The 27,589-nt window shown below is 41.0% G+C and overlaps 3 long non-coding RNA genes across 3 annotated transcripts; all 3 read left to right on the forward strand.

Annotated features, from left to right (window-relative positions):
• The first annotated feature begins 14,055 nt into the window (after positions 1-14,055).
• LOC103640026 (uncharacterized) lies at positions 14,056-14,658 on the forward strand. Its single transcript, XR_002265225.1, has 3 exons — positions 14,056-14,364; positions 14,452-14,536; positions 14,617-14,658. It is a non-coding gene; the product is annotated as an uncharacterized lncRNA (long non-coding RNA).
• On the forward strand, positions 14,655-15,058 carry LOC109942420 (uncharacterized). The gene is made up of 3 exons (XR_002265226.1): positions 14,655-14,741; positions 14,832-14,903; positions 15,003-15,058. It is a non-coding gene; the product is annotated as an uncharacterized lncRNA (long non-coding RNA).
• Positions 15,059-26,005: 10,947 nt separating this feature from the next.
• LOC103638583 (uncharacterized) lies at positions 26,006-26,382 on the forward strand. The gene is made up of 2 exons (XR_558892.2): positions 26,006-26,089; positions 26,173-26,382. It is a non-coding gene; the product is annotated as an uncharacterized lncRNA (long non-coding RNA).
• The last annotated feature ends 1,207 nt before the right edge of the window (positions 26,383-27,589 follow it).

Genomic DNA, 27,589 nt, shown 5'->3' on the forward strand with positions numbered 1-27,589 from the left:
CACTCCTCACTCTCGATCGTCCACCGTAGCGCCTTAATTTGGGTTTTCCCCCAAATCGGTTCTCTGCACTGCCGCGAGCACCCCCTCCATCGACCCACCATCCTGTCCCTCCACCCGCCCTCCTAGCTGTTGTTCTTGAGTCCTGGTAAGTTGCTAAAGCCTACTGTGCCCCAAATTCGTATGTTACCGCACTATGTCGTTGGGAACACGTCGGGAAAGTCTCAAGCTCCGCGGGTGTACGTGGACTGAGCTCTAGAGCAGCGTTCGGGCTCAATTAGTGATCCCCAGTGGAGCGCCAATGTTAGAATTAGGCGTAGACTGAATTAGAGCACAGATTGTTAGGTATTGCGGCTGATACAAGTTCGCTGGAGCGCACACGCCGCCGTCCATGGTCGGAGACCCGGTCTTGCGAAGAAAAGAAAGGAGAGGGGCCTTAGTGCACTTGTTAGAGACACAAGGGAATAGTGAGTAAGGATTCTTTACCGTTTTTTCAAATCGCCGAGGACCCCTGCGCAAAATCACCAGCGCAGGCATGCTTTGCCTGGTCATGGGCCGGATCGGGCTAGATTCATCTCAGTACTATTCATACTTTTCCTTTTTCTTTTTTTGCCAGACTTGGAAATTTATAGGAAATTCTAGAAAAATGGTAAAATTATGAGACCAATTTTGCTAGACTCCTAGATTCATCTAGTAGTTAATAAAAATAGTTCCAAGATTTTTAGTCCAAACCTGGAATTATTTGGCATTTAAAGATGACTAAACCTAGCCTTTTAGAATTTTAGAACTAATTTGGTAGCTCCAAAAATAATAAAACTTTTTGGGTAAGTTTAGTTTGAGGATTAAAGCCCTTGGGTAGAGTTTGACATGCTTTGGACATTGTTTGGTCTCAAAACCCAATACACTAGCTTCATAGGGTATAATTGCCTAACCCTAATAGAGTACTAACTCGGGGAACCCTAGTGACTAGTGTGTACCGTGAAGGAAAGTTGTATTCAAGGTACAACTTAGTGTGTTTTTATTATAACTGCATATTCATAGCATCAGATAAGCATTCATGTATATGTGTTGTTATGTATAGAAAACGAAGAAGAAGTTGTAGTCGAAGAAGAAGTTGCCCCACAGGCTGAGAATCCCCCGGTTGAGAACAACTTCTATTTTGACATATGTGGGACAGACCCAGAGCCTCCTGCAACACAAGGCAAGTCCCGGTGTATTTACCCCTTTCCTTGTTGTTTAAACTCTTTATCACTTAAGATGATGCATTAGGTGATAGGAGTTGTGTGCTAAACAATTTTAATCATTTCCTTCCTTGGAACTGATTACCAGTCCTTGATACCTGTTTTACTTAAAAGTTTTCTGATGCTTAGCTTTGCTTTAGAAAACAAAATGTTTTGTTTTAAACAAAAGATGATGCTTCATATGGGAGGGCAAGTTTTCAAAGAAAAGACTTGATAGTGAATCCATCCTGGACATGATGGGTTCAACATCTGAAAAGATGTACCTCTGTCAGGTACCAAATTTTGGGTTGTAAATGACAAAGACGAGACTGGGCGGGTGACTTGCACGAGAAGAAAGTCTCGGTGTAGTGTCTCCGTCTGAGTCGATTAAGGACCGTGTCGATGTAGGCTTGATGATTGAGGACGTTCTAACTGGCCACATGCCTCGTCATGGGTAAGCTTTGCCTTGGTCGGACTAATACCAGAAAGGCCACCACACAATGGGAGTGGAGAGATGGCGAGAGTAGCGTGTACCCTCCGTGGCAAGAGGCTGGACGGTGGTGTATCTGTGCTCTCGGGTGGCGTGAACCCATTCTGGTCTTGAGAAACCTAGTGGCGAGTTGGCATATGCAAGGGTTAAGTGCTACATATGTCGTGTGGTTGGAGATCCCTAGCTGGGTATTAATCGATTCGGATCGCCGTTACTTCTTGGACATGAAGACTTGGTCACTGACTTACACGTAGCAATCCAGTGAACTGAAGGGGTGATAAAAGATGGCTAGTGTAGGCTAAGTGCCTAAACTAGGATAGAAAAAACTGTAGATACAGGTAATGACTTAACCTGATAATAAAACTGGATTTTTAAGGATCCACTGTTAGTAAGCTTTTCTGCAAACAGAGTCTTTGATTATTGATCAGCTTTACCTTAAATCCCATAAGCCAGGGTATCCTTCATAAGTCTTTTTCCTTTGTCGGGTAAGACTTGCGAAAGTACACTTTGTACTCAGGGTTTTCAAACCCATGTTGTTGTAGGTGATGAAACAGCCGAGTTTTGCTGTTTCTACTCGAAGGTGGTGCCAAAGCAGGAGGAAAATCAGTAAACTTGTTGGCGGGAGGATGTTTTACTTCCCTGTTATGTAATAATAAATTATGCACTCATACACCCGGTGTTGTAATAAATACTCTCTCTATATTTTATATGAATGTAAATTATGTTATTGTAATCCTTCCGCTTATTCTTTACTCCGATTATGTGTGTAATGTCTGCGTGATGGGTGAAGTGCTCTTGGACGATATGATGAAGATACAGATGACCGAACTTGTCGAGTGATTATGCGCATATACATGTTTGTCCGAGGTCCTTAGGACAAGGACATCTGTAGGTGGGCCTAATACCTTGGGAGGTACCGTGACAGCCTACTTAGTGTTGTTACCACCGTTAGCGGTTTTAATAGACGACGACCTCTTGAGGCCATCAAACATAATTAATTTCCGATGGCGATCGTTGAAAATAGTTTTATTTCTGATGAGTTACAACCGTGGATAGGGTTGGACAAAATACTCGTGGCTTGTGAGCTCGCTCGACTCGTGGTCAATTCGACTTAGCTCAATTTGGCTCGTTTTAATTTTGTCATGAGCTGAGCTAGCATCCCAGCTTGGTTCGTTAGCGAGCCAGCTCAACATGAGCTCGAGCTAGCTCGTTAGCTCGAATGAGCTAGCATTTATCACTAAAACAAAGCCTACACTTGTATTGGATGGACTAATAAGTGATAAACTATATTAATTTAGGGTTTTAATTGGTGTGATATATGAAATTATGAGTATTATTACTCTTTTCTAGTGTTAAATTAGTATGAAATTAACTAGCAATTGATTATATTGTTGTATATATATACATGTATATTTTTTTGCGGCTCACGAGCTAAACGAGCCAACTCGAGCTTGAAAATGAGCTGAGCCGAGGTGATTCTCTAGCTCGGTTGCTTAACGAGCCGAGCCAAGCCAGCTCGTTAACTTAACGAGCTATCTCGAGCTTGGTCGAGCCGAGCCGAGTTGGCTCGATATCTAGCCCTAACCGCGGACGCCATCTGCCGGAAATAAGACAAAAGCCATCGGAAATAATCTATTTTTGATGGCTTTGACCTTATTTCCGATAGTTTTGGCCGTTAGAAATTTGTTGTTTTATCGCTGCGACTCTATTCTAAATTATTGAATGTTTTTGTAGTTTTCAATTCATAATTTTTATATATGTCTAGACATAACTTATAATTAGGTCTATAGTAACAGTCATGAATCTTGGAAAAAAGATAAAACTGTCTACCACATAAGGATATACTTGTCTTTTTTGAGAGATAGTGTGTGTCGCATGTGTCCCATGTAAAAGGCAGGGGGAATGGCCTCAACATCTAGCGTTATGTTACAACAAAGATATGTTTGTTTTAATCATCTATGTGGATTGGATGAAAATGAGTGTGTTTAAATTTTTATCAAGTCAAAATTCTTATTAATTTATTTTAATCTCATCTAATCCACATGGAATAGAAGTAATCGGACAAGACCCAAAGGTGGTTGAGCTAGGTAAGGCACAAACGTTTTTTAGAAAAAAAATCACACGAGCAACTTTACTCTTCATTGGGCAGAGGACGAGTTATTGAAGGATCAGAGCAATTGAAGGATCAGAGCAGCAAGTTGCATCTAGAGGTGATAATGGACTCAAAATTTTACACTATAAAAGTTTGAGGATCAAATTATATTAGGATAAAACTTATTTCTACTCATTTTTAAATTAAAACTAATTAAAAATCAAATGAATCATGGCGAAACATTTAAATCGTGATCCATTACTACCACCACTTACATTATGGTGACTGATCCATCGCTCTACTCATGTAACACACTGTCAAAATCAAGGTTACCGTCTACCGTGTTGTTCAGATTTTGTTTTCCTACGTGCATGCTCTATTGATACAGGATCTGCTTAAACAGATATCCAAAAAAAGAGAGATTTTCTTAGGTTACCAGCTCCACCGAACGAGACAATAAGCATGTTTTATTCAAAGGAGCTTGTCATTTGTCAATGACTGAAGTTCTTAGCGTCCAATAATCGTGGCGCGGCGCCAGCGCAGTTGAAGTAGGAATCTTTGCTACCTCCTTTTGTTTATGTACCAATTCAATAATTGTGGACCAACAATGGTCCTCAAATTCGCATACATACGTACGTAAACAAATGCGTACCGCAAACCCAGACGTACAGATCACTTCGCTGCATATACTTTAGTTTTCATGGCACGCCACACGCGGCGTTCATACTGGCATTATTCTCTGGCGAGCTAACTACCTTAGTTTTAAGTATTTATCGTATTTAAGTTTAAAAATGAACTAGCGGACGATAAATATATAATAACGGATCGAGGTAGTACAAGATAGAAAGCGTCAAAATAACTGGAAAAAAGAAATGTTCAGTCCGCTAACAGAAAAAAAAAAGAGATCACGTGTCGCGACGTGCACGTGGACCGGCACATATTCAAGCGTATCCTTTCAGCTTTGTGTTCTCACGAGGGTTTATATATTGATGGTCAAGGCTTTAAAGAAATGCAATGCAACGATTGAATAATACATGGTATACACTCTTTGCGAGAGCTCTGCGTACGTGTTTTGCGCGTTTCCTCTTTGTAGATGTTTGATACCTTTCACATGTTGTCTCTTTGGACTATTGTTTCTACGGTAGTATATGTATCTTATTATTAATATTATAAAAAAGAGCTAGTACAAGTTAAGTTAGTACTTATAATAAACAAACATTGATGGGAGAGGGTTCATGATCTTACGTTAGGTTCACGTTAACTATCAATTTATTTGAGATGTGGCATACCTATTGCGGTTTCAGAAATCGGGGAACAATAAGATTTGTGTTCGATAGGGGTGCTAGCACGGACTCAATTTAAATGGAGAGCCACGGGGGCTCGAAAGGTGGATATGAGACAAGGGTTGTACTGGTTCAGGCTTACGCTCTAGTCTAGTGTAGTGCTGATCATAGTATTGCTTGGAGCATGTTACAATTGAGTTCGGCCTGTTGCCTTGGGTTGCCTTAGCCCTCCCGGCGTAATCCGTAGGGGCGCGCGCTGCCGTATTCTTGATGTCTACCTGGTGTTTGTGTCCATGTATCTTGTTTGATGCCAACGCAGCGGTACCCGGCGGGTCCCGCATAGTGGCCTCACGACGAGGTTCAGGGTTGTATTCAGTACAACTTCATCTTCCGTCATGACCCTTGCGTCACCTTTCGGTGCGCGTTGGCATTCACCCGGTATGGCGTATCGTCCCGTTCTTTCAAGTATTCCAGTTACTGTAGAGGCTTCGATGCTGAGGTCCCTGTGACCGGGGTTGACTGGTCCCACCGGTCAGTGGGGGCACATCCGAGAACGTATTGGATGCCGTGTTTGACATAGGACCTTCGGCACTGTTCCCCTATTACGGACATGGTTTGATGATGGTTTGTTTTATTATGCTGACGTGGGTTGATAGTATTGGGTTGGCTCTTCCTTCTTGTAGATCTACTCGCCAAAGAGTCGGTAGTCGTCTTACTGGGTTGCTCAGTGGGTAGTTTAGTTGGTAGCCCCGCCTTACCGGGTTGCTAGTCGGGCTGGTTGGTTGGCTATCCCGCCTCGCCGGATCGCTCGACAGGCTGGTTGTTGGGCCAGTGGGCCGCCTTTGGGAGGCCTTCTAGGCTTTCCTTGGGCACCCAGCTCCTGGGTACCCGACAATACCCATCCGGCTTTAGACCACAAACACTCGAACACTGCAACCTTAGCACTTCTCTGATTGTCAACTATGTCACAATCTGGTTGACCTTGCCAAGAAGGCTAATCCATGCACGTGAATCGAAGAACAAAGCAAGAACTTAAAAATACGCAACTTAATTGAAGTGACAACTACAAAGATATAATGAAGATCTCATGTGGGAGTACAAATCGATGAACAACAAAACTATATGAGTACATATAGTCTAAGCAAAACCCATCTAATTTAATAGATACTACTGAATATATATACAAGAAAGGTGGCTAAGGCAGGTGGCCAATAGAGTGGCCGAGCAACCCTAGAGTGTACAAGGCCTTCAGGCCAAAAATAGGTTGGCTGATTTCTAGAAGATTCTGGATATAATATTGTTATGATGATTCTCGTCGACTCCAAACGTATTTTTACATGGGACCAATTGGGTTAGAAATCATATCTTCTTAGCTTTCCAACGATATCTATAACATCCAAAATGGAGTCCGTGTGTGGCCTGAGCATCCGTTTCATGAGGCCCACTCATGGAGCACGAACCAGATTCATGCCTAAATTAGACATCTACTTCACTTTATCTTAGAACTCTATTGGGGGTACCTTTTTAACGGAAGGTCCTCAAAACATTGATTAATTAGTTATTCTCTAATTTGTTTAGGTATGCTAATTGGAACATGGAGCTTAACTTGAGATAACAGTGCTACCACAAGGGTGGTATAGGACGCCCTTGGCTGACTAATTATGAAAGCTAGTGGAGGACTACCTTACCCGAAAGGGGCAAAGGCGGTAGGGGAGTTGTCGGTATAGGGAGGTTCTTGGGTTGATTATGCTGCTATGGCTGATCGAGGGATTCCTCTATCTCTCTCCTCAGAAATGTAGCGGGTTTTCTAAAGCTAGTAGAACTTTATAAAGGCCTCGTAGTGCTACCCTGTCTCGTCTCCTCGGTAGAGATGAATGAGAAGTCGTGATCCCTTGGCAAATGGATAACACGACTTGTGGGTAAAGGGCGCAACCTTTGCAGAGTGTAAAACTGGTATAGCAGCCGTGCTCACGGTCAAGAGTGACTCAAGACTTTCGCATGATTAACTTATGAAATTAAACTTAATTCTTCATTTGCATTACATTGTGGGTTTATTATTAATTGTGGTATCTTATTTGATTGGGTTGGTATCTACTTATACTTAGTATCTGATAATAAAATTTTGACCAACTTTAAAAGCAATGCTCAGCTTTAACCATCTTCTTTGGTAAGCCTTACACTTCACATAAGCCCCATCGTAAGTAAGCTCATGCATATTATTTCCCACAACTTGTTGAGCGATGAATGCATGTGAGCTCACCCTTGTTGTACTCACATCCCCCAAGTCAAGGACAAGTACCACAAGATAAGAAGCATGAAGGATGCCGCTATGAGTTCGTGAGAGGTCTAGGTCGTCGTATCCTAGTCATCTATGGTTGCTGGATCGTCGTCTTCGTATGATATAATTATTTAGTTATTTTGTATAGAAATCCTATTATATAGTAAAGATGTGACATTCGTTTCTGTACCATGAGTCATCTTATGTGTGAGACTTGATCCTAGCACACCTAGCACACATTTGATTCGCACCTGGATTTTTCCTTAAATCTGGATGTGACAATATGTCTCGTCTGACAACTAGATAATACAAGTCTTACATCTCATATGCGCAACCAACCATTCAACCAACATGAGCACTTTCTCCTCACCATTATTAGATGGGCTGTGAAAAAACATCTAAGCCCAACACGACACAAAGCCGCACGTCGTAGATATGTTCCCCACGTCTCGCCTAACAATTAGATAAGTTTTACCTCTTGTATGCACAATCAATCATGCAATCAACACCAACACTTTCTCCTCACGGTTACCATATGGGTTGCGAGAAAACGTTCAAGTCCAACACAACACAAAGCCACACACAGTCGAATAGTATTACCTCGTTAGATGGAGTACGAGCGGCCAAGCGAGCTATAAAAAGGAGTAGGTCTCCTTTTCAACTCATACATTTCTAAGCCTTTTGACTAAGTAAAGTACAGCATCTGCAGTTTAATATCTGGAATGTAGGCCATATGTCCATTTTAATTTTAAATTTATTTTTATGGAGAGGGTCTACTTCAATTTTAAAATTATTTTTTACTTAGACCTTGGCTAAAATAAAGTACAATATCTGTAGTTTAATATATAAAATGTGGACATATGGCTATTTTAATTTATTTTTATTTTTGTGGAGAGGGTTCACTTTCGTCCGTCGTCGTGCGTGAAGCGTGTGGATTTGTTTCTCCCCCATATTTTTAATAAACTGATTTAAAGCTATAAATATTCATAATAAATGATCAAACCTGAATACTTTAATTATGTTCTTTTCTGCACATAGCAAGTAGTCGCGTTCGATGTGGGTGAAGTGTGAAGACTGACCAGCAACCTCAGGGTGGAAGTTAACGTGACGTTGACGCAGCCGGAATTGGCACCTCCTGTGGTGACCGGTGACGGATGGCACCTGAAAGGTGATTCTCTAGTACATAAAGTTTAAGCGAGAGATCATCGATGATTCGCAAGTTAGAACCTTTGAAGATGCTGACTTCGACTCATCGAGAAGTAACCTTTTTTTGGATAAAAGGGCTGTAACCTTTTTGACTGATGATGATATCTCTACTAACTATTAAGGCCTAAATGTAGACCGCCCCCGCTCGCCAACCCGCCCTACCTCTCCGCGCCGCTGCAAACCGTCTGCTATCCCCGCTTGCCCGACCTCCGGATTCACCGCCAGCTCGCGTGGATGGCGGACGCACGACCGCCCGCAACCGCCGCCAGCTCGCGTGGCGACCGCGCGCACAACCGCCCGCTCTCCCCTCACGCCCGTGGCTCCAGCGCGCGCAACAGCCCGCCCCCGCTCCCGCGCGCACAGCCGTCGAGGATCTCGCAGCCGCTCACCCACACCCAGGCGCGCGCTCGGCCGCCCACCACCTCCGCGCCGCGGATCCCGCGCTCGCGGATCCCGCGGAATCCCGCGCGCGCACGCCCTGCTTCCGGGAATCCCGCCGCCATGACGCTCACGACGCGCACGCTCGTCATCCCCTGTCTCAAGACCTCTCCGCGAACAGCCACCGCAAACGCCCGCACACCCGCGCGCTATTCGCCCCGAGCTATCCTCCAACAACTGCCCGCATCAATCCGCCGTCATCAATTAGTTCATCCCTGCTCAAATCCAGTTCATCCCTGCTCAAATCCAGTTCATCCCTGCTCAAATCCCTGCCCCCTTCATTCCCCCACCCTGCCCCCTTCATTCCCTCGCCACACCCCCTTCATTCGCACGCCATTGTGCCGCTGGATAGGAAGAACGACGGAAAGGATCTTGCCCCCGCCATCCGGAGAGGAACGATATCAGCCGCGCAGGCCTCGACCAAGGTATGCAATTATACTATGCTTTGTTTTGCTTAATTCTGAAAACTTAGTTCTCATGTGAATTGCATTTCGGAATAAATTTCGAGTATAGGTCATAGGTGTATTTGACCCTAAAGCTGAAGCTATGTTTCGTATAGGTGAAAGCCTTAATCGGTCAGAAGGTAGCAGCCCCAAATGTAAGCCTTGTTCGGTTATTAGTATGTCCCATGGATTGGATAAAGGATTGGAAAATAGTTAGTACAATATGTTGACTTGCTCTGAATTTAAACTACCAAATCTCCTCCAATCCACATGGATGGGTGTACAACAGACCTGTAGTGGGTACCTAAGGGATCACTTCTTGCTGGACGGATTTGTTCTTTTTTGCAATACAATCTGTGGTAAACGATAATGATGCAGCAGCAACCACTGCTGAAGCTTGGCAGAAGGGATGAGACTAGGAATCCATTTAAATAAAGGTGTTTTGTGCTAGAATATATTAAATGTAGGCCTTGTTCGGTTATTAGTATGTCCCATGGATTGGATAAAGGATTGGAAAATAGTTAGTACATATGTTGACTTGCTCTGAATTTAAACTACCACTGCTGAAGCTTGGCAGAAGGGATGAGACTAGGAATCCATTTAAATAAAGGTGTTTTGTGCTAGAATATATTAAATGTAGGCCTTGTTCGGTTATTAGTATGTCCCATGGATTGGATAAAGGATTGGAAAATAGTTAGTACATATGTTGACTTGCTCTGAATTTAAACTACCACTGCTGAAGCTTGGCAGAAGGGATGAGACTAGGAATCCATTTAAATAAAGGTGTTTTGTGCTAGAATATATTACTGCCATATGGTTGGACCAACTTACAACCTTCTATGTTTTGTGCTAGAATATATTACTGCCATATGGTTGGACCAACTTACAACCTTCTATGGCAGTGTGGCTAAAATTTTCTTGCCTCAAAACACCTTGATTGTCATCTTCATTTTGAATGACACATATTTGGTCGGTCCAAAATAGAATGCCCCAAAGTGAAAAACTATTACCTGCAGACTTAACTTCTCTGACCAACTCTGCAATCGAACAGGGTTGTTGTGCATCTCAGGCTCATCTACTAGAGCCTTCTCTAATTCATCTATTTGCTCATTATTCATAAGGGTACGCTTCCTTCTCTTAGGTTGCCTTTCGTCATACATACTACTCTCTCCTATCCCATCCTCCTGGAGACCATTTTCTTTTGTAAGTTCTGGTGTTTTGAAATTATCCATGCCGGTGGATGCTGGATCAGGATTCATTCTGTTGTGCTGCTGTCCAGTGCTAACACCGCAAGCGACAGCTGAAGGGCCACCACTTGCTGAGACCATGATGACAAAAGGTGTACTTTTAGCACTAAAAACAGGCAATAGTGTTACTTCAGACTTCAGAACACATATAAGCCCTCATGGGTGCTCTTAATAACATGAAAACCAGAAACAACTCATTACTATAGAATACCTGGGAGTCCATTTAAATAAAGGTGTTTTGTGCTAGAATATATTGCTGCCATATGGTTGGACCAACTTACAACCTTCTATGGCAGTGTGGCTAAAATTTTCTTGCCTCAAAACACCTTGATTGTCATCTTCATTTTGAATGACACATATTTGGTCGGTCCAAAATAGAATGCCCCAAAGTGAAAACATATTACCTGCAGACTTAACTTCTCTGACCAACTCTGCAATAGAACAGGGTTGTTGTGCATCTCAGGCTCATCTACTAGAGCCTTCTCTAGTTCATCTATTTGCTCATTATTCATAATAACAGGAATTCTGCAGCTACCTGTCCACTAGCCGAAACTCCTTTGTCAGTTCTTCCACACCTCGAGTAGCATGATTCTTTCCTATTGCCAACCATCAGTTTTGCTCTTTCCAGTGCTTTAAATATCTCAGACTAACAAAACAAGAGTATATAGATTCTTGCGAAACATTACTTTGGCAATAGTGAAGCAAACAGCTCAACAGGGTAATCACCTCAACTGTTGGTTTAATGTTACCTTCAAAGGACACGCAGAATCATGTGAAGGGGGACAAAAGACAGATCACAAGTACAAGTTGCATAAGAACCAGCATGAACAGATCACATTAGCAGATGTCAATACAAGGTCAAACATTTTAAGGAAAAATACAACATGTTATATAATTTAAGAAGCACGGTTTTTTACGATATGTATATTTTTTATTTGTTTGGGATCAAATGTAAGCAGTTTAGTAAATACATTTGACCCTTAATTGTTAGTAGAGATATGGTAAGCTGCCAAATTCATCACTTGTAGCACTGGTTTACACAGAAATCTTCTTATTCCCTCGTTACACCTACATATAACCAAGCAAAACTGGCTGACTGCTTGCTTGGTTTTCCCTTTTCCATACCCCACTAATGTGGGAGTCTCCTGCACTGGGACTGCCCTTTTCTGATTTGCACTCATCTGCTTCTGTATATATACTACCTTCTATCATTAGGCTGATTATTCTGCATTTGTTCATTGGCTATGTTGCATGCTACACCATAGTATTGGACTGTCGTTGCGGAGTTATTTTCAATGAATTTGTGCGATTTCTGGTACATTTCAGACTGTGCGGATTTGGTAAAGGGAGCCAAGGACAAGCATTTGAGGGTTAAGGGACCTCTCAGTATCCCTACTAAGGTTATCCACATCACCACTCGCGTGCCCCCTTGCGGTGCAGGTATCAAGTTGTCTGTTAGTTGGTTTTGTTTAATTTTACTGATTGAGTTTTTAGTGCTTTCATTAATAGGAATACGTAATACATTGATCTGTTCACTCTTCACTAATTTATACATGTGTTAAGCATTAAAGTGCTCGCAGTTCACAAAATATTATGCTATTGTTAATTTTATTTTGGATTCCTTTTATTTCTTAAAATTTTTTTCCTTACTACTGTAACATGTAAAACTACTGTATCTATCCTGCACCATGGGAGGTGATTTTTGTTATTTACGTTATTATCTACTCCATGTGTTCCTGTGTTCCTAATTATTGGTCACTTTGGCTTTTCTATAGTATAAATATTCCAAACTTGTGTGTACTTTGGGTATTTATTGGGAACTGTAAAGTTTATATATGCATACTTCCTGTATATAGAGGTCGATGCTATTTATCTAATGATAGTGGTAAGGCTTAGCTAATAGTATGATTTGTGTACGGTGAGTTGCATCCGTTCATAATTCTCTTTCTCACATGCTTCTCTTCCTTCTATTTTGGATCTGCCATTAAGTACAAGAATAAACACCATTTACTGCTCAAATAAAAAACACCATCTAACTATCAAATTTTTTCTTCCATAAAATTCACCTCCAACGTTTGCGCCACGTACTATGACACTAAACTTCGAGTAGTCGAGGACATTCTCAAACGGAGCTCCATCTCATCGCTGATAATGACGGGAACACAGTGACTGACTATGTAGTCAAAGAGGCGGTTGGAGGATGGAGTGTCACCTGCAATGTTGACGCAGAACTTGGATGACCGCATCACCTGCAATGTTGACGCAGAACTTGGATGACCGCATCCCTTGTGTTGCTTGCTCGATCCCATTACCGGCTACACTGAGCACATGAGAAATGCACATCTTTCTGTCTTTCAGAAGGTACTACAGTTCTTGCCGGATGAGCTGCATACTAGCGACCACTTCCACCAATTTGGCCATTCTTTTTTTCTCGAACCACGCAGGAGAGCTGTGTGTCAATTCATAAAGAATAAAAAATGCCCCCCACACAGATTATACACCCGGGGGTGTTGAATACAACTCACACTTCTACACTGACTTCCAAAAACGAACCAAAGTGGTCCAGCTTAAGGACCAAGTCATGCAGGGCAGAAGCCCCAGCCAGGCACCAAATCTGTCTCTCAGTCATTATAGCAAGCACAACTTTTTGGACAGCAGGCCTTATACCCTGAAAAACACAAGCATTCTTATGTTTTCAAAAGGCTCCCAAGCAACTAATACCACTAGGGAATCGGACCCTTCCTTCTCGTCTTTAGATAAACCTGCAGACGCTCAGCACCACCATGCGTTATACATCGACTGTTCATGTTTGGCGGTCTGACAGCCGGAATGACTCACTGAAGCACAAAACTCTACATGAGCTGCATACTCGTGAACTACAAGCCTTAGTCACAGTCGCACCTACAGTCCAAAATAAGTGTTCAACCAACCAACCCACACTGCTCCTATGTCGTGCTATATCAATGCATTGGACTATTTTACAATTCAGTTTAAAATATTTTCAAATGATAATAGGTTTTTGATGGAGCCAGCCGTATTGAACCGTGAAAGAGTTGCATTGGACAAGAAAAATAGGATGCCTGTGTAAGTTATATTATAAACAATAGTTAACACAAGATTTCGCTATCAAATTTATGAACGTTATGTAGTCGCATGTTTAATATAGTTTCAGGTTGTTCGACGACTATAGCGATGACGATTTTTATGGGGTACAACGGAAGTATAGTATTGTCGCTCGAGTTGAAGTTAAATTCCCGATTGAACCACGTTATCGTGACAGGCAACATTATATTTTGTCTGACATCAATGTAAGACAACTCCTCTTTAGGTTTCATTTACATAACTATATATACTGTTCGTACCACAATCTATTTTGTGCTGAAATCAAATTAGGGAGCCAAGATCGAGGCCATTGCAAATCGGTATGAGATAGTCAAATACTTCAACAGTTTGCTCCATGAAAAGCATGTCTACAAGATGCACAACGTATGGTTTGGTCTTAATCCGGGTGCATTTAATTTTCGACATCTAAATGGTACCATGGAGTTGTATTTCACCCACCAAACTATCGTAGAGCCATACGCTGTCCCAGTTCAAATGCCGCCATTTCCAAAACATATATTCTTGAACCTTGATGATATTGCCGAGCTGCCCAACAGGACTTTAGTTGGTAAGAATATATTGATCTACTAACCCTATTAAAATTTCCTTTACACAAAATTGAGTATTAATCCATATTTAATTGTGCTTTTTGTAGACATTATGGCTATTGTAGTCCACTTGGATACAATCCATCGCACAATGTGGGGTACATTCAGGAAGATTGTTATAATGGATGCTAGGTACATTTCATTAATATATTACCGATATGATGTTAAATCTATTAGTACTGATATATTCTTCACAACATCAATGTCATAAGGTGGTCTTTACATACCATTAAAGTTTGGGGCGATTTACTAAATAAAAATGCACTTCGCTGGGCGTTGGCTAATGAGAATTATAGCATCATAATTGGGACCATGTTTCGGCGGTTCAGAAAACAAGGTACAACAAATGTTTACGCCTTGCAAACACATTATTCACTAATTTTCTTTTATAATGATTAATATTGAATATTTAAATTTGCTATTCTAGAGTGTCTCGAATCAACTGACCATACAACAATACACTTCAAACCGTTCCATCACAACACCCATTATTTTGAACGTAAGTATTTTATAAGATTACCTACATCAAAATTATGTTCTTGTTTTCTTTATATTGTGAACTGAGTATACATGTGATTAAATGTTGCACTCATTGCAGCAATTCAAAAGGCTTTGGTGGCGCGGAACGATCGTCAGTTTGCCGTTAGATATCTTGACGACCAAAGGAGTAGATAGAGTCTGTAACTTTTGCAAATCTGAATTTTATGATGGAATACATGTACTGTTATTGATGTAACTTACATGTGTCAAGGTTTGTAAAACATTTTGTTCTACTGGGACATATCAATGCATAAGTGCAACATCAAATCGTTTAGCCCGTACGTTTTCCATTTAGAACACTATATTGGTTTAATGTTGTGTCATGTTTGACATTAAAGTCGTAACTTCTATCGTGAAATTACGTCCAATATACAGATCTAATCCGGAACAAATTTAATGTACATTCGGTATACCGAAGCCCATCTATAGGAGCTAGGCGTGCTCCAGAAATGATATTCCACATCACCATAGTTATGAAAACAATTACTGAGCGCGTCACCCATATCCATCTACGCAGTTCAAACTTGGAATATAATACAATATCATATACGGACACCAAAATTGTTCTCCTATCACCTCTCTCTCTAGGTCTTATCTCTTTACTCTTGGTTATGATGCTTGTTTCTATAACCTCTATTACCAAGGGCATATCAATGAATAAGTGGAACATCAAATCGTTTAGCCCGTACGTTTTCCATTTAGAACACTATATTGGTTTAATGTTGTGTCATGTTTGACATTAAATTCGTAACTTCTATCGTGAAATTACGTCAAATATACAGATCTAATCCGGAACATATTTAATGTACATTCGGTATACCGAAGCCCATATATAGGAGCTAGGCGTGCTCCAGAAATGATATTCCACATCACCAGAGTTATTAAAACAATTACTTAGCGCGTCACCCATATCCATCTACGCAGTTCAAACTTGGAATATAATACAATATCTTATACGGACACCAAAATTGTTCTCCTATCACCTCTCTCTCTAGGTCTTATCTCTTTACTCTCGGTTATGATGCTTGTTTCTATAACCTCTATTACCAAGGGCATCTTTTTTGATCTTCTATTAGCTTGGTTTATTGCAGACATTTCATTTCACCCTTGGTTCTTGCAGTATTATTTTTATGCTCATGTTTTCTCGGGTACTGTTCTTGTTATAGATCAAATGGGACATAATGCCGGTCGCAAACCATTCACAGACATCTCTACCAATATCATTAGAGGTAAAGGTCAATATACAAACTGACCATACATCGTCGAAACGTAGTAAGTAGGGAACACTAATACACTAACTTACATTATAGGTGATCAAAATGAATTGCTCGGACCAATGGTCGATGCTAAGGAGCGTAAGAGGAAAAGGGATAGGGAAAGATATGCAGCGATGTCCGTTGAACAAAAAAACGAGAAGAATAGGAAGCGTCGTGAAGCACGTCAACGAAACAAGGGACACAATGTGATGCCCAATGTGTCAGGAGGTGATGAAAAACGTCACATTTTAATTAATAAATCTGCGCATAAACCTACAATTCGAAAGTAATTGTGTTCATATTTTATAGGTGACCAAAATGAACAGCTTAGGTTGTATAATCAGACACCAAGGCGGAAAGAGGGAAAGTTAGAGTACATAAGAAAGCGTAGAGCACTGCAAGCTAGCACTTTGAATCAGGGGTCCATCGCCATGGAGGTCCCAACATATACCTCTGAGGTTCTACACCCTACAGCATATGTATCGGAACCTGATTCATCCTCTGATAACGCATGCGACTGGGTTATCCCTGAATACACCAGTACACCTTTCATGCCAGCTTCAACACAAACTGAGGATGTCGGTTCACCCGATATGTCTACTGAGCCACTAAGACGTAAACATCATGTTCTGCGTGGTGAAAGACAAGCTATCTTAGCCCGTCAAAACAAGAAATTTGAAGCAAACGTTGCACGTAACGTGGCTACTTTGACTGAGGATACTATCAGTGACGTCGGACAAATGGATGATTCGACACAACCCGGTTCAACTATAGAGATCAACAACACTGGTAATTATACTAACCAGTTTTAAATGGATCTTGCACGACGACGATACAATGTAGTCCAACTAAACGCGTGTTTCCATCAGTACAATATAGGAATACACGCCAAAGTGCGATCGTGGCAACAAATGGGAGTGCAAACATGGTCGAACAACGAAGTGGGTTGGAGCAAAGCCAGTCGGTCCCAAGGTTCATTTCCAATGGTAATTGTTAAAAATCTTTATTGAGGTTATATATTTTCTCAACCCTGAATGCCCTGTCTTTTACTTGGATTGTATTTTCACGATCCAGTTGATGACGATGATGAGGGTGTCATATTCGGAGAGGATAATGATGAGAACGAGGGATATATATTCGCTGGTAAATGTACTTACGTCAATTTCTATTACAATACCAATGCGTACCTAAATTCAAATGTCTTAATCGTTCTTTTCCAAAAACATATCAGATGAGGACACTAACGAGGACTTCGAGATAGATGGTACTCAAGATCTATCTGTTGTCACTGATGTGCCTGACCCGTACGACAAGGTCTACAGTAACATCCCTGAAGAAACACATATGCTGAAGCACGTTCCCGACTGTGGTTATTGCACTGCGAAGAAGTTTGAGTATGAGCCGCCTGGGTTTTGCTGTCGAGGTGGGAAGGTTGAGCTAGCCCCACTAGAGACCCCTCCCCAGCTCAGGAGGTTGTGGGATAGTGCAGACTCTGATGCTAGGCACTTTCGTGATAACATCAGGTTTTTTAATGGCCATTTTTCTTTCACTTCCCTGTACTGTTGCCTCGACAGTATGACAACTAATATGAGGGATTCTGGTATATACACATTCCGTGCACAAGGCATGATGTACCATAATATCAAGTCATTCGGTAGTGAATGTGGGGAAGAGCATAAACACCTAGAGCTTTACTTTTACGATGATGATCCCAGTCTCGAGCATCGATTCCGTAAGTGTCGTGAAGATCAGATTCAAAAAGACCAAGAGGTTATTAAACAGATAGTTGGCATACTTCGTGGAAATCCATACTCTGAGCACCTTAGGAGCATGGGTCATGTTGAGAACCTTGCTGACTATCACATCGCATTGAACCTTGACCAGACGTTGAATCAGAAGACATATAACACACCTCTCACTTTGGAGGTGGCCGCTGTCTGGATCGAGGGGAGCGAACGGCGAGGCCAGTTCAGCAAGAGTGTTATGCTACATGGGAAGGATAGGTCAAGCCATGGCATCCGCTCATACCATGGATGCTACGATGCGCTATCATATCCACTGTTCTTCCCTAGAGGTGAACTTGGATGGCATGCAAATATCCCAAAGGTTGGTGTATCCATGGACGAAGTGGATGCATACCGGGCGACGCATAGGGCAAGTAATGCAAATGATGCAGATGCGGGTTAGTTGTTTCTTTGTAATTTCTACGTTGTTCACATTATTAAATATGTTTTCGGCATCGCTAAATAATCGATTCTTGTGTATGCAGAACCTCCTACCCATCTATGTGTGTCCGTGCGTGATTACTACTGCTACAAATTCCAGATACGTCCAGGGGTATTCAATCCAATACTTCATGGTAAACGGCTTTTCCAGCAGTTCGCGGTCGACACATACATTAAGATTGAGAGCTCCCGTTTAGATTTCATACGTAAGAACCAGGATCGGTTAAGGGCAGATCTATACCAGGGCTTGGTGGATAGCATGTTAGATGGCGATGTTAGAGGAGAGAAGGTTGGAAAGCGAACTGTGTTGTCACCGTCGTTTATTGGCGGTCCTCGTGACATGAGACGTCGATATATGGATGCTATGGCTCTGGTGCGGAAGTTTGGTAAACCAGACATCTTTCTTACCATGACATGTAACCCTAACTGGGATGAGATACGGAGAGAGCTTCTACCTGGACAGACACCGCAAGATCGTCCGGATCTTGTAGTGCGTGTCTTTCATGCGAAACTACAGGAGCTAAAGCATAGGTTGACTAAACAGGATATTCTCGGTAAAGTCCGAGCCTACGTCTACGTCGTGGAATTTCAGAAACGAGGTTTGCCACATGCCCATTTTCTACTCATCATGCAAAGGAAGTACAAGCTCACGTGCCCTGAACAGTATGACCTTTTGATCTCAGCTGAGATCCCATCCAACAAGTACCCTGAACTGCGAAAGATGGTTATCAAGCATATGATGCATGGCCCGTGCGGGTCGCTAAACCCTAACTGCCCATGCACTAAAGGTCGTGCATCGTGCAAGAATCAATACCCCCGGCATTTCCGTGAGGCAACCATGCAAGGGAAGGATTCATATCCTAATTACAGACGTCGTGACGATGGACGTAAGGAAAAGGTTCGAGGATGTGAATTGGACAATAGATGGGTTGTCCCTTACAACCCTTACCTCCTTCGGCTCTTCAACTGTCACATCAATGTTGAGGCGTGTGGGAGCATCAAGGCTGTTAAGTACCTGTTCAAGTACATATACAAAGGCCATGATCGTGCGTCTGTTGTTATGAGAGATGCAAGTAAGGAAAATGGTGATGTAGATGAGATACAACAGTATAGAGATGCAAGGTGGGTGACTCCTCCGGAAGCCTTATGGAGGATATATGGATTTGAGCTTAGTCAAAACTCTCCATCTGTGATGCAGCTGCAACTCCATCTTCCAAACATGCACATGGTGACGTTTCACGAGCGACAAATGGTCGAGCGAGTCGTCAACCGTCCAGGTGCTGATAGGTCAATGATTACAGCATATTTTGAGGCGAATAAGCTGTACGAGGAGGCTCGGGGCATCCTGTATCGTGACTTCCCTGAGTGGTACACTTGGAAGCAGGGCAAAGTGTGGCAAAGGAGGAAACAAAATACGGGTGGACAAGTCGGTAGAATCGTCTCTGCTCTACCATCTGAAGGGGAGCGCTTCTATCTTCGGCTCCTCCTAAACCATGTGACTGGTGCTACCTCCTATGTGGATCTAAGGACAGTAGACGGTGACACACTACCATCGTTTCGTGAGGCAGCACAAAGAAGGGGATTACTTGAAGCAGACAACACAATAGATGAGTGTCTCAATGAAGCTGCTCTTTACCAAATGCCATCAGCGCTACGAAGGTTGTTTGCAACGATACTGGTATACTGCGAGCCGAATGATGTGGCCGAATTGTGGCAGAGACACCTTGACACAATGTCCGAGGATTATCATCGTATTACTCAGAGCAAAACCCATTTGCAGCAGATGGTCTTGATTGACATTAGAAACATGTTGCAGTCAATGGGTAAAGACATAAAGACATTCCCTCTCCCCTCTATCATCGATAGATATGACGATTCACAAGGTATTGATAGAGAGATTTACGAGGAGTTAAGTATCGAGGCGACGACAGAAGATGTTGCTTTGCAAGAAACCCTAAATGAGGAGCAGAAGTCTGCATATGAAAAGATCTTATCTGTTGTTGACACCAGTAATGGCGGTGTGTTCTTTGTGGATGGGCCTGGTGGGACTGGAAAGACTTATCTGTATAAGGCATTGCTTGCGGTGCTACGTAGTCAGGACAAGATTGCAGTTGCAACAGCTACATCTGGGGTTGCGGCTTCCATAATGCCTGGTGGGAGAACTGCCCATTCACGCTTCAAGATACCACTTACTATTGATGATGGTGCTATATGTACCTTCACGAAACAAAGTGGGACATCGAAGTTGCTACAGAAAGCGTCGCTGATTATTTGGGACGAGGCATCAATGGCTAAGAGACAATCAATTGAAGCATTGGACAACAGCATGCGTGATATCATGGGACGCCCTGGTCTGCCCTTTGGTGGGAAGACTATTGTGTTTGGGGGAGATTTCAGACAAGTACTCCCTGTTGTACGTAAGGGGTCAAGGGCTCAGATAGTTGCTGCCTCTCTACGGAGTTCTTACCTATGGGAATCAATGTGCCACCTAAAGCTTGTTCGCAACATGAGAGCAAAGAGCGACCCATGGTTTGCAGAATATTTGTTGCGTGTCGGTGGTGGAACTGAGGAAGTGAATAGCGATGGTGATGTTCGTCTTCCAGATGAGGTATGTGTGCCATATACCGGTGATGACCGCGACCTTGATAGATTGATAGATGACATTTACCCCAGTCTAAACGAAAACATGTCTAATACAAGCTACATCACTTCAAGAGCAATATTGACTACTCGGAACGACTGGGTGGATATGATAAATATGAGGATGATTGATCGTTTCCAACAGGAGCAGATGATGTACCATAGCTTTGACACCGCGGTGGACGATCCTAATAACTATTATCCATCGGAATTCCTAAACACACTGACTCCTAATGGACTACCCCCGCACGTTCTGAAGCTCAAAATTGGGTGTCCAATCATGTTGCTTAGGAATATAGACCCTGCTAACGGACTTTGCAACGGTACACGGCTGGTGGTACGTGGTTTCCAAAAAAATAGTATCGATGCTGAAATTGTCCTTGGTCAGCATGCTGGAATGCGGGTTTTCTTGCCTCGTATACCCTTGTGCCCTTCTGATGACGAGATGTTCCCTTTCCATTTTAAAAGGAAGCAGTTTCCGGTAAGACTAAGTTTCGCCATGACTGTTAACAAATCTCAGGGACAGACGATTCCTAATGTTGCTGTGTACTTGCCCGAACCAGTATTCTCTCATGGCCAGCTATATGTTGCTCTCTCAAGGGCCACAACTCGATTGAATGTGAAGGTACTTGTAATTCCAGTCACTGATGATAAAATGAAGAAGGGGGTGGAAAAGAAGTCAACAATAAATGGCGTAACATACACAAAGAATATCGTCTATAAGGAGGTCCTTACGCCGTAGCTGGAATGTGAATTTGTTTCTGTCAGTATAATGTCTGTAAACTCGGCCAACACTGTATGTGAACACTATATGCGGATGTTTCGGGTTGTGGACAATTTGAGGTTTTATGCAACTTCATATTTTATTGGGGTCAAAAAATGTACAATCAGTCTCATATTTTATTTATTGAAGTTTATAACTCCAGTGCAGTATGTTAGTCTCTGGAGAAAAATGTTACGTAAATCTGCGTTCAAATGATTGACTGTAGACTGCCGCCGCCTCCCCTCTACAATATGTTTATATCATTTTATTTGCAATATTGATTGTTCATTGTTATGTTATCACTAATGCATGTAAAATTGTTCAGCTGGTTATAGTACAAACATTTGAATCGTGTATCAAATAATACATTAGTAACAATGATTATAGGTTTTTGTCTATCGTGGATGGAGTCTAAAGAGGAAAATGTTGCACTTACGGTCATCCAAAGAGATAATACATTATCTATAGATGAATCTCTACTAATGTCCTTGTCTCATAACAAGCCAAAAACATCGGTGACTACTACAATAGTTCCAAAAGGTATGATAACTTCCAGACTACCGTATGGATCAATTTGTATTGTTTTTATTGCAAGTGATTTATGTTTGATCTCATGATTGTTTTGTTCGTAGATTATATTTGCACGCAGGGTGATCTTGCACTCATCGATTGGATTAAAGAAATCCCTTGTGAACCAAGGGTAGAAGTCGTGCTTATTGATGATGCCTTTGTGGAAAGGAAGTGGATGGAATGCCTATTTGAACCGGACGCATATCTAGGTGATGAGGTAATTCATGATAACTCAACTAGCTAGGAGCACCACACTTCCAAGATACTCAACCTGGTATTTTAAACCATAACTTACATACTTGCAGGTGATAGACTGTTACATAAATTTAATAAAAGCTCAAGAGCATCTAAAATGCCGATCTGGAGGTCGTGTACACATAGAAAATGCTTTTCAGTTCAACTTTCTAAAGCGAGACGGTGATGTTGACACTAAAACAGATGAGTTATATCCAAGTAAAGACATGGCACAAATATCTAGCGCCGAAAGAAGGGTTTTACTTTATCTAGACCATGACATGGTAAATACGAGATTGCAATCTACATGATTAGTGTTTACATGTATTATTATGCAATATTTATAATTGACTTGTAGGTGTTTATTCCAATAAATATCCGAGAAATGCACTGGTATCTTGCCGTGATCAATGCACGAAATATGGAGATACAAGTGCTCGACTCACTTGGTACATCATCCGGTCGCAATGACCTCATTGACACTGTGAGTTTATACAAACTCAACAATTACTAATCCCTTATTAACTTAAAATCTCAACTTCTAAATCTATGTTTTTATAATAATATAAAGATAAAAGGACTCCAAAGACAAATTGATATGGTATCTCAGCGTAAGGAGTTAAAAGATCACAGGTGGCCAGACCTCCGAGTTGCTTCTTGGCCACTTAGAGAAATAGAAATGGAATATGCAAAGCAAACAGATAGGTACACCATACATTCATATGTGTTGCTATTAATATTCATTGCTGTTAATCTTGACATTTTATCATCTGGTTGATGTAGCTCCTCGTGTGGCCTCTTTCTACTAAACTATATCGAATACTGGACAGGGGATGAACTATCTGATAATTTTACCCAGGTATATTATTACTACTATGACATTATGCGTGCATCATGGACGTCATGAATTGTGGTAGAGCTTTCTTTCAGACTGCAGATTGGTTCAGTCGTTTTGCTTTGCATACACTGTGAACATAACTGCAACCTGCATATTTATCACATGCACAGATTTTCTTGTTGGCAGTTTGCACATTCTGATGGGTCTCTTTTTTAACAATAAATTACATGTGGCTATAACATGAATATCTGTTTGCTGTCTTCTGTTATTATGCCAAACCAATTGATACATATAATTGCTAAATAAATTGTTTCTTATTTGCAGGATGACATGTCACACTTTAGGAAAAAATTGGCTGCTATATTACTATCTTCAGATATAAACAAGAGAAAGGGGTGTCCGTTATACAAGTATGACAAAGAAGTCGATGTTGGATGCTCCTCTGATGTTCAGATATTAGATAGTCCCACAAATCCTAAGAAGAGGAAACTACTTTGTGTATCTGAAAAGAGCGAAGTATTGATGGAAGATGATGATGGCCCCATCACTCAAGCAGACTTAGAAAAGTGGTTTGTTCATGATTGGGATAAAAGAACTCCTATAAAAATCCCGACCGATGAGTGCACTAATGAATTTTTACTGAGTGGCCTTTCCACAAAGGACATGCCAGTGACCAAAGCCGATTTAATAGATGTTCTATGTGATTACATCATGACAATCCAAGATGATACGACATTAGAGTAAGTGCTCATTGTTTTATTTATTTTATATGTACCAACTACATAGAGTTTTGATATATACTTTTGTCATGTTCCATTACAGGATGACATGGGTGCGAAGTTTCAACCCTTTTAAGATAGAAATATCTGTCAAAGACCTGCAAAACGTATTAAGGGTAAATCTAGATATGACTCTAAAATGTTTTGACATGGCTGTTCGATTGTTGGCCATTAAAGAGTCACATATGTCGAAAGATGAAATGATAAAGGATAAAAAACATTATATGGACACGCGCTTCTGGGTAAGTTTGTTTCCAATCAATAATGTAGTAATATATTTTATCTATACATACAATCCTCATGTGGACATGTATATATATTTATCTAGAGAATGGTTGGTTTTGGTAAACTTCCAAAGTACCATCAGGATCCTACAGCAGAAGAGTTAGCTAACACACTCGACTGTTGGCCTTCATTGAACTATTATATCACTGGTTGTAAATATGTAAGTATTTGTTCATTTCTAATGTATTTATAAAAGACACTTCCTTGCAATCCTAATGACTGATATTTTGTAGGTTCTTATGCCATGGAAATTCAACGGATGCTATGCACTTTTCGTAATCGATCATGGTAAAAAGCACGTAACTTTTATAGACTTTACACCCACTCAAGATTGGTGTAAACACATGCCATACAAGAGGTTTGCGGAAGCAATTATTATGGCCTCCAAGAAATATAAGATTGCCTACAATAAGAAACGTTCTGGATGGGCAGATGATATTTTTAAGTGGGAACATACAATTCGGTCTGGTCTTCCGATGGACTTAAAAGGGTATTTTCTCAATACCATGTTCTCGACAGTTTAAATTATGTCTATGATAACCATTGTATATAATATAGTTGGCCAAACATTATTTTGTAGGGTTAATACAAGCTACTTCGTTCTACAAGCTATGGTTATGTGGGGGAGTGGTAGACGAATGGAATTTAATAGGGTGAGTGGAGTACGTTTGGTTCATGTTCAAACATACATTTCAGTTACATAATATAAATTTGACGTTTTGTTCTCTTATGTCTTTGTGTGTAGGATGCAAAAATTATTCGAAGGAACTTTGTAATTGATCTATTAAGTTATGAGGAGAATTCATGCCGCTATGCTATCCCTCCAAATATACAACAACGACTTATCAGTATCGCTAAAAAAGATTAGATTAATGTACGGTTGTCGACATATTTGACTATTATTAAATATTGTAAGACATCATAATTTTAATTGAGGTTGCATCAATAAACAGGTTGATGTAGACCAATATGGTTTGTGTGTGGTTTACATGTTTTAAATCTCTACTAACTATTAAGGGTGCAGTGAACTAAATCCATTTTACATCTTGTCATCTACACGCGAAATCCATTTTTTCTATTGATGCACCTAGATACCAAGCTCACCTTTTTTGGTTGGAGCTGGGAGTTTTAGATAGGAGGAGCAGAGGGTGATCGAGGTGCAGATTATGATGTGGCAGCAGGGGGTATAGGACAATGTGGAGCAGATGAAGGACAATCAGACTGCAACTGGCTCCATGCTGGCCTAATCCATTTGGTTGTGAACATGCTAAGTTTGCTGTTTATTGGAATCCGCCTTGAGCAGCAATTTGGATTTGGTAAGCTTTTAAAATCATTTTCATGGTACACCAATATCGATCCAACCATTCATTTCAGTTAAGTGTTGCAACCATTCGTCCTTCATGGTCATTTCACTGACACTGTTTTTCCTGCTTGCAAGTTCGCATTGGTGCAATATACCTACTGTCTGGTTTCAGTGGACTTCTCTGGATCTTGCTAAGATGTCTCGTGAAATTAGAGGCAGTCCAGAGATCTTGTTTGCAAGAGAAGTTGCAAGGTAGTCATACCATCAAGCATTATTTTGTGCTTACCATATTTGTAATAGCTTTCATCTAATGCCTACATTTCCTATACATTCAGAGCATGCAGAATGGGGAACTTTATTTCCTTCTTCCGTCTTGCAAGGAAAGCTACATATTTGGAGGCCTGTTTGATGCATGCTCATTTTGCAAAGGTAGAATTATTGTCTCTAAAAGCTGTTCATCAACATACCCTTTCAGTGGAATTTATTCTTCCTAAGCTCTTATATTTCCTAGGCCAACTGTGTTTGAAATACTGTAATGGCAACAACAAAATTAGAGCAGAAAAATGTGAGGTAATTGATTTCCTTCGACACACACATAGTTCTCATTACACAAGTATCAGTTGTCTAACTTGGTTCGTTGGTGTACCCTTTACCTAAAACATTGCTTGTTGATATTATCGGGATGGTCTCAATTTTACAAGAACTAAGCTGATTGTAGATGATAGTGCTAAATTTCTAGATGCAGTTTAACTCATTGATGGTAGTCCTGTTGAAAGTTTCCTTTCTTCTGTACATAGAGCCAATCTGGTTTGTGATTGAACTGGTGCACATGTTTACTTGCAACCTTGTTGGATTCTATATGACATTTCTTTTTTTACTTTGCATTAGATAGCTTGAGATGGACAATCAATATCCTTGGTTCTCAGTTAAACTGCATCATGATAGTTTAATACATGAAAAACATATTGTTTTCGTGAAGATATACTTGAAATCTTATAGTGCATTTGCTTGTCAGTTTAGGAAGAATAATTTGGACTGCATATATTTCACAAACATACTGAAGAAAACATTAGGAATCTCCTGTCATCCTGTTTGTTTGTCATCATGTTTGTTTGTCTAGACTTGGACTGGTGTTGAATATATAGATTATAGAGTGGAAATGATTCGTCGCCCCTGTATCTCAGTGACTTAGTGTCCCTTGTGGCTGTAGATTATGAAAGAAATATGCTATGATCAATTTAAAGATAACGCTGTGGGATGATGTGACCTGTGATTACTTCCCTCTCCCATTGTTGTGACTTGTGATTACCTACCTCTCAACTTTCAATGGCTCGCACGTGTTGATGTTGGCATTCTGGTTATCTCACTGCTAACTGAAGTTGATTATTCATTTGCTAAATCACGGAGAAACAATATTATGGGGGGAAATAGACGGGAAGATGGTGCATTCTGCCATATTTTACACTAACTACTAATGGTGACCTGATGTGTGCTTTAAGTATGTAAACATGATTGGTGCTCGATGAGCCTATGTACATCAGAGGAATTAAGCCGAGGAATTGAGCCACATATTTGAGGCATCCTTGTGCACCTAGAAATCGCTTCCTGTTTTGCCCATCCTTCAGATAAAACGGGGTTCTAACTGCTTGTTCATGTAGCTGATCCTATATCCTAATAACTAGACTAAGATGTCACTTATAACTTGTGTTATAGCTAATGCATTGTAGTTGTATGCCAATAGATCTTGCTTAT

Source organism: Zea mays, chromosome 9 (genome assembly GCF_902167145.1).
Source record: "Zea mays cultivar B73 chromosome 9, Zm-B73-REFERENCE-NAM-5.0, whole genome shotgun sequence".
Lineage (NCBI taxonomy): Eukaryota > Viridiplantae > Streptophyta > Magnoliopsida > Poales > Poaceae > Zea > Zea mays.